Below are 7,869 nucleotides of genomic sequence, written 5' to 3' on the forward strand. Positions count from 1 at the left end.
AATTATAATATTGGGGCTTCAAATGCAGCTAATCTCTGCTTAATTCAATATTTGGCTAAATAAAATAAGAAATATTTTAAATTGCTATCAGAGAACTTCAGTTTTAAACAGGATAGCCATGAAGTCTGGAAACATGGATAAAATTATTATATCATATATTGTGATATAATACCAACAGATCATTTATTTTGCATTTACCCATCTTTCCAGACTAGGTAGCCACATGTTATTATGCCCCTACTTCAGCTAAGAACATCAATATTTTAAGAGCTATTTCAATCAGGAAATCCAGATACTTGTCCTGCAAAAGGACTGCTAAACTAAGATCCTCATGAAGAAATCTGAAAGGCAATGTAAAGCAAAGTAAGGCACAAGATTACAGGAAAAAAAACCTTTTTCTTTCTGCATGAGCATTTACAACTATCAAGTTTTCCCTATGAAACAGAGGAACTGGAGATTAATTTGTCTAGAATCAATCAAAATAAAGAACTTTCTGCTACTGTGGCAGAAGGATCCATTTCTAATTAGTCATTGATTAGAAGCAAAGGTATTGGTGTAGGGAAAGGGACGATGATGATTTTCAATTTCACGGAAGAGACCATTCCTTCTACGTATTCTACCAACAGGTTCATCGGTTTGTTTGTTTTTTTAAATATTGAATACAAAGTATAATCCAAGAATTTAAAAATTGAAAAATCACAACAAGAAGCTAGCTAACTGACTCTAGTCTAACCAGTCTAGTAAACACTATCCAAGGGCTAAAGTCCCCGGTAATGACCTTAGACCTGATTCTGTGTCACTTCAGTAAGGCCAGGTGCTGTCTCTTCCACCTTTAGAAGGCGAGTTAAACCCTATAATTGTGAACCAGGATGGAAAGATGTTGAGAACGGAAATATAGTGGGCCAACAAACATACAGTGCTTTGCATTCAACAGATGGAAAATTAAGTTTCTGTTGCAAAATAAAGTAGTTTACTTATAGCATCTCTGAAGTACTGTTTATTCAGTAAGTATTACAATGCAAAATGAAATATGATCTTAGGATTAAAGATGAAACTATCATTTCACTGTTAATATTAAAATTTTTAAATGCTTAAAATATAACTATTCCCTCTTTTGAAGAAGTTGCAAAGGGTCTAGGACACCACAACACATGCTACATATAAATGAAAAGAAACTCACTAGTTTAGATGTTTAGAGTGGTCCTAAAGTTCAAGGTTACATGTATTTTGGGGGAAAATGATAAATAAATATATCAAAGAAATCAAAAGTTCACAAAGTATGTCCTGAAAATTACATTTGTCACAACATATTTATATAGAAATATGTAACTTAATTCTTACACACATTTGTTAACTGAAATAGTCAATGAAATCCTTTGATAAAAGTCTATCGTAGAATACAAAATACTTAAAATCACTGAATTTTGTCATCAAAATTGTAAAAAACTAAAAGAACTAAAACATTTAAAGTTTTCACAAGTGGAAAGTAAGTACATAAATGATTGTTAATATTTTTGACACAACCAATACCCACAGAACACAAAGAATTCCTACAAAAAAACAAACCCAAAATCCTTTAAAAGCAATACATGTAGTAGCAATGTCCTCCTTAGCTGCCAATACGCACTGCAATACAGTATACATGCAATTGTAAGACAATTTTAGGATTAAGTGAAAGTGTCAGCAATGGATTTCCTTCATTCCTGCATTTAAAATTGGGTCTCTAAGTTAAAACAGGGAATTTTTGATAAGGAAATTCTCTCTTACAATTATCAAACAGCTTAAAAAACCAAGCATTTAAAACATATTTAAATGTTTAGTTAACAGTAGTAAAAAAACTCTCAGTGCAAGTTTAAAGATAGAATTGTTTGATTAGAAACATGCTATCAAATGCCTGTATCTTCTTCAGCTTTGCTATTAATATTCTGACACAGTGATCAATTAGTCAAGTCTCAACTTTTCTGAAAACTGATTCTGTCTTAAGTGAAAGTTGCTCAGTCATGTCTGACTCTTTGTGACCTCATGGACTTCCATGGAATTCTCCAGGCCAGGATACTGGAGTGGGTAGCCTTTCCCTTCAGGGTATCTTCCCAGTTGAGGGATTGAACCCAGGTCTCCCACACTGTGGGCAGATTCTTTACCAGCTGAGCCACAAGAGAAGCCCAAGAATACCAGAGTGAGTAGCCTATACCTTCTCCAGGGGATCTTCCCTACCCAGGAATTGAACCAGGGACTCCTGCATTGCAGGCAGATTCTTTACCAACTGAGCTATGAGGGAAGCCCAATTCTATCTTAGCCAACCAGTAGTTCAGTTTTCAATGAGCCCAAGAGAATCTACAACTATTCTGTCCACACACAAAAATGAAAGGACTTTGATAACACAATTTTTACTTTTAAAACTTGAATATATTGCCATGCAAATATATATCACCTTAATTTCAAGTCTAAAAGTCACTTGACTTTTCCAAAAGTCACTTTTAGAAAAGTGATGTAAAATGTATGATAGGTACCTCAAGAATAAAGCAGCTATTAATAACTTCAGCTATTAAAACAGAAAAAAAATTAAAAACTGAACATCTGCTCAGAGGAGGATGAAGGGGAAAGAAGAGGAGTTTTAAACTAGGACACTTCTTCTGTGGACCAACTTTTTCAAACACACACAATTGTATGGGCGTGTGGTTTAATATTTGTAAAACAAACACTTTGGAAGTTGCTGAAAACTACTTCTGGACAATTTACTATAAAGCTAGTGGTGAATCAATGACAAGGTAGATTTATCATCTTTTAATAAAATTGTGTGTCCAGGCTCAAAATGCCAGGTTATATATGCTGCCACTTGCCCAGCCATCTCAGTAGACCATGCTGTCTCAGGGCACACATTCTCAAACTCTTGAGAACCTAAAGGGGTGATCAATGTATCACACATCACTGCGTATTATCAGTACCAGAGATGTAAACATTACACGCTGGCAAAACAATCAAGCGAGTGTGACACACAGACCTAATATAATTGAAATCTTATCAGTATGTGGCTTTAAAATGCTTTCTTTTCCTTAATTTCAATTTGCAGACTGATGTTGGAGGGCCTCTGTCCCATCACAGCCAGAGGAAGAACTAACATCAGCTACTAGCCGCCCACAGTCTCTTTCAGCTTGTCTCTAAGGGAATTCAAATGAAGCGCTTTCCCAACATAAAACAAAGAGTTGAGTAAACGTCAACATCGTAGCCGTCACGCAGTTGTATTACATGGCGTCAAAATAAAACCAGAAAACGGAAACAACTGCAACTCGACTTCTCTATTCACTGACTTCAAAAAATCTGTTCATAAGCAGTAACTGAAAATGTCCCACAAGATGAGCACAAACTTTCTCCCGACGAAAGGCAGCTGTGAGCAGGACGTGTCCATGAGTCCAGATGTGAACACGTCCTGGGCCCCACACCCCAGCTGTGAACTCGGGTGGGACCTGAAGAGACCACGTCGACGCGACGTGGAAAGGACGCGAGTGAGCAGGTAGCGAAGGGGGCTCCCGCGGGATGCGACCCGGGGAGAGACCGGGCCACACACACACGAACACACACACGGACCCGGCTGAGAAAGGTACTGGGAGGTCCAGCCGCCGCCCCGAGCGCCGCACCCAAAGGAACCAGGGAAGCAGGACTCCAGCCGGAATGCGGCAAGGGGTCCGGAGCAGTCTGGCCACCCGGGGACGACCGTGTCTGAGCCCATCTTCCCCAGACCGGCGGTCTGAGCCGACCCTGGATCCGCCCACACCGCCGGCATCCCTCCTCGGGACCCCTCCCACGTTCTGGGTCTCCGTTCCACCCGTAAAGGGGGCTGCTTTAGGGGTTTGGAGTCGCAGCCCTGAGCCTACCCTCCAAACCCAGCAGGACCGAGGACGCGCGAGGCGGAAGACACTGACCGCTCGGGCCGCAGCAGCTTCTCCTGGGGCTGCCCCCTCCAAGGGGGCTCCAATCCCGCCCCACGCAGGTGGCCACGACAGGACACGTTCTCCAGCTCTAGCCCCTTGAGGTGCCGGGCAGCTCCGAGCGTGGCAGGACCCACTTTTACCCTTCCGGACAACGGCCAACACTTGTGACCTGACCTCCCCAGTGAGGTGGCTCCCGACTACGGCGGCGAAGACGGTGACGGGAGCGTACAGTTGAGGTTTGAAAACTGCAGCCGCGTTGCGGGGCAGGGCTGTAGGCTAGAACCCACCCCCTCGGTCTCGAGAACCAATCCGAGCGCGCGCGGAGGGCTGGGCTGTCACGTGACGGGAGGGGCGGGGCGCCGGCCTTCAGCGCGTGCTGCTGGGCAGGGCTCAGCGGTGAGGGGGTGCGGCAGGCGCCGGCCATCGGAGGCTAGGCGGAGCTGCACAGCAGGTGGGGCGCTCCAGCAATTACTGCGAGGGAGGAGTAAGGTGGGCGGTAGCCTGACCGCGCAACCGGCTGTAACTCCAACCGAGCGCATCCCGGCCTTCAGAGTGTTCAATCCACGAGGACTGAGTATCTGCAGACTAGGGACCGGGAAGAAGAAAAATTAGTCGCTGCTTCGGACTCATTACCAAACTTCTGTGCCTGTTTTCAAACTCTTCCCAGTCATCTTCCTTATCACTTGAACACACTCGGCCAGTGGAGACTCCAGTTTGCTGTAACTTGGCAAGCATCAACATCGCTTGGGGATTTATGGAACTTGAGCTCCACCTCTCAAGTCCGCTCCAGCGAATTGAGATCTTCTGAGGCGTGGCTGAAGTCAGTATTAAAGAGAGTCCAAATAAGATGAATGGCTGTTTATGCATATAGGGTTCTAAGGGAAAAGATGAAAGCCCCTCAGCAAGCTACTCAGGATCTGTTATATATGCAAGAGAAAGAAAAATTTGCAAGTCTCGTGGAAGACACAGTTGAAGTGTATTTTAATTGTATTAAAGGGTATTGAATTGTATTGCGATGAAGGCGATGGCACCCCACTCCAGTACTCTTGCCTGGAAAATTCCATGGACGGAGGAGCCTGGTAGGCTGCCGTCTATGGGGTCGCACAGACTGAAGCGACTTAGCAGCAGCAGCAGCAGCAGAATTGTATTGAAGGGTATTCTAATAATTGTATAAGACTATTAGAAAAATAGGGCTAACCTGGTGGCTCCGTGGTAAAGAGTCTGCCTGTCAATGCAGAAGAGACAGGTTCGATCCCTGGCCTGGAAAGATTCCCCTGGAAATGCAAATGGCAACCCAATCCAGTATTCTTGCCTGGGAAATCCCATGGATAGAGGAGCCCCGAGGGCTACAGTCCATTAACTTGTAAAGAGTCCACAACTTAGTGACTGAACAACAACAACATTGGGAACATATACCGGGAGGGGAATCGTTTTTTAAGACTTTTCCAAGCAAATTCCCATCAAGCCATCCATTTCCTCTTCCATATTGTATTTTTCCCAAGATAAGTACATAAAATGACTCACAAAAGTCTTCTTGTTACTTAACTGACTCATCCCAGTTTAATGTGTCTGTTCCCTAAACCTTGTCAATTGAGGAATATTGCCTTTCTCTATCTACTTTCTTGTTGCTAACAATTGGACTGACAAGAGAAGCCTAAAGTTAAGATGGAGAAAAAGCTGCATGCTGAAATGGATTTTTTAGCTGTCGTTATCTAAGAATCCAAAAGCAGTGAGACTGTTTCCATCTTGTCTTTTAGGAACACGGGGTGGTTCCTAAAAGGCTTAGCACTGGGCCAGTAACCTACAGACATCTCCTGCCTGCAGAATGGTGGTGATTTCTGTTTTGTCTGTGCTTGTGTGTGTGTGTGTGTGTGTGTGTGTGTGTGTGTGTGTTCAATTCTGGACCTCTTTAGTGTCAACATTTGATCAATAGCCAGCTCTTAGCAGTCTCCTCACACTCAGTCTATCTTCCCTTCTGTCACTAATCCCATCTAACCACATCCCTTTACACTGCAGACCTTTCCCTCTCCCATCTACTGCTTTAAAACAAACGTCCTTGTGGTCACAAGTCCTCTGCTCTAACCAATCCCTGCTAGGCTGTTAAGTCTTTTCATGTCTTGTTTTTTTCCTATATCTGCCTAGGCTCTACTTTTCACCATCCTCCTCATCAGCACCTATTCATCCATTTCCAACTTGAAGAAGTTACACCCTCCAGAAATCACAAATCTTTACTGATTTCTGCTTTCTACTCCCAGCCTGATCATCTCTTTGCCCTCTCTTCCTAGGTGCAGGACTTATACTTGTTCCTTGTGTTTCTCTTATGCCCCTAAATAGATTGTTAACCCTTATGCCTGAGGTCAGATTTGCCGGCTAGCACTTGTGTGCTTAGTTGCTGAGTCGTGTCTGACTTTTTGCAACTCTGTGGACTGTAGCCCACCAAGTTTCTCTGTCCATGGGATTCTCCAGGCAAGAATACTGAAGAGGGTTGCCATTTCCTTCTCCAGGGGATCTTCCCAACTCAGGGATTGAACCCAGGTCTCCTGTGTCTCCTGCATTGCAGTCGGATTCTTCACCTGCTGAGTCATCTTATATCAAGAGCATTCAGCTACGCTTACTTGGTCTCAGGCTCTGTGGTACAAGTAACAAGAAATTCCTGGTATTGAGGAACAGACTGTACCATCTGCGACTTTGCAGTAAAACTCAGGAGTCAAAACACTCTTTCATCCTACCTTATTTACTAAAGTCATTCATAGTCATGTCAAAGGTGTACGTCCTTGCCTTCATCCCTCCAGTGGGAAATCCCCATGTGACTTCCTGGTCATTCTGTGGTTATTGCCGCTGACCACACAGTTCAATAAACTGATCCTTGAACACCACACACTGACAAGAAATGGTGATTATTATGGGCTGAATATGTTTCCCCCAAAATTGATGCGTTGAGGTCCTAACCCCCAGTACCTCAGAATGTGACACTATTTGGAGATAGGGCCTTTATAGTCCATGGTGTGACAGAGTCGCATACAACTAAGTGACTGAGCATGCAGGCAAGAGCATACAGGTGGGCCATAATCCAAGATGAAAAGATTACACCTCAGCAAAAATGAAAAGGCAGCCTACTGAATGGGAAAAATGTTTTCAAATCGTATATCTGATAAGGGGTTAATATTCAAAATACATAAAGAACTCATAGAACTCAATAGCAAAAAAAACCCAATCTGATTTAAAAAATGGGCAATCTGAATATACACTTTTCCGAAGAAGACATACAGATGGCCAACGTGTACTTGAAAAAAATACTCAACATCACTAATCATCAGGGAACTACAAATAAAAACCATAATGCAATATCACCTCACACTTCTCAGAATACTTATTATCAAAAAAAAAAAAATGTTGGTAAGAATGGGGAGAAAAAGGAACACTTGTACCCTGTAGGTGGGAATGTAAATTGGTGACGGAACTACGGAGGTTCCCCTGAAAATTAAAAACAGAACTGCCTTGTGATCCAGAAATGTCACTTCCTGGTATTTATATGAAGAAAATGAAAACATTAAGTGGAAAAGATATATGCACTCCATGTTCATTGCAGTATTATTTACAATAGTCAAATAGGGAAACCTAAATGTCCATCAATAGATGACTGGATAAAGAAAATATATATATATACATATATTTGTATATATATACATACGTATACACACAATGGAATATGATTCAGCCATAAAAATGATGAAATCTTGCCATTTATCCAATATAAATGGACATCAAGGGCATTATTCTAATAGAAATAAGTCAGACAGACAAAGACAAATACTGTATTATCTCACTTACACATGGAATTAAATACAAAACAACACACACACACACTCACACACAAAGTTTGTAGATACAGAAAACAGACTGATCATTGCCAGAGGCAGGGATTGGAGAATAGGAGAAA

General features: G+C 42.4%; 1 long non-coding RNA gene across 1 annotated transcript; it reads left to right on the forward strand.

Moving 5' to 3' along the window:
• Positions 1–2,049: 2,049 nt before the first annotated feature.
• LOC145542542 (uncharacterized) lies at positions 2,050–6,805 on the forward strand. Its single transcript, XR_014079914.1, has 3 exons — positions 2,050–2,176; positions 3,071–3,511; positions 6,434–6,805. It is a non-coding gene; the product is annotated as an uncharacterized LOC145542542 (long non-coding RNA).
• The last annotated feature ends 1,064 nt before the right edge of the window (positions 6,806–7,869 follow it).

This window comes from Giraffa tippelskirchi, chromosome 3, assembly GCF_054371585.1.
Source record: "Giraffa tippelskirchi isolate mGirTip1 chromosome 3, T2T-mGirTip1v1.2.pri, whole genome shotgun sequence".
Lineage (NCBI taxonomy): Eukaryota > Metazoa > Chordata > Mammalia > Artiodactyla > Giraffidae > Giraffa > Giraffa tippelskirchi.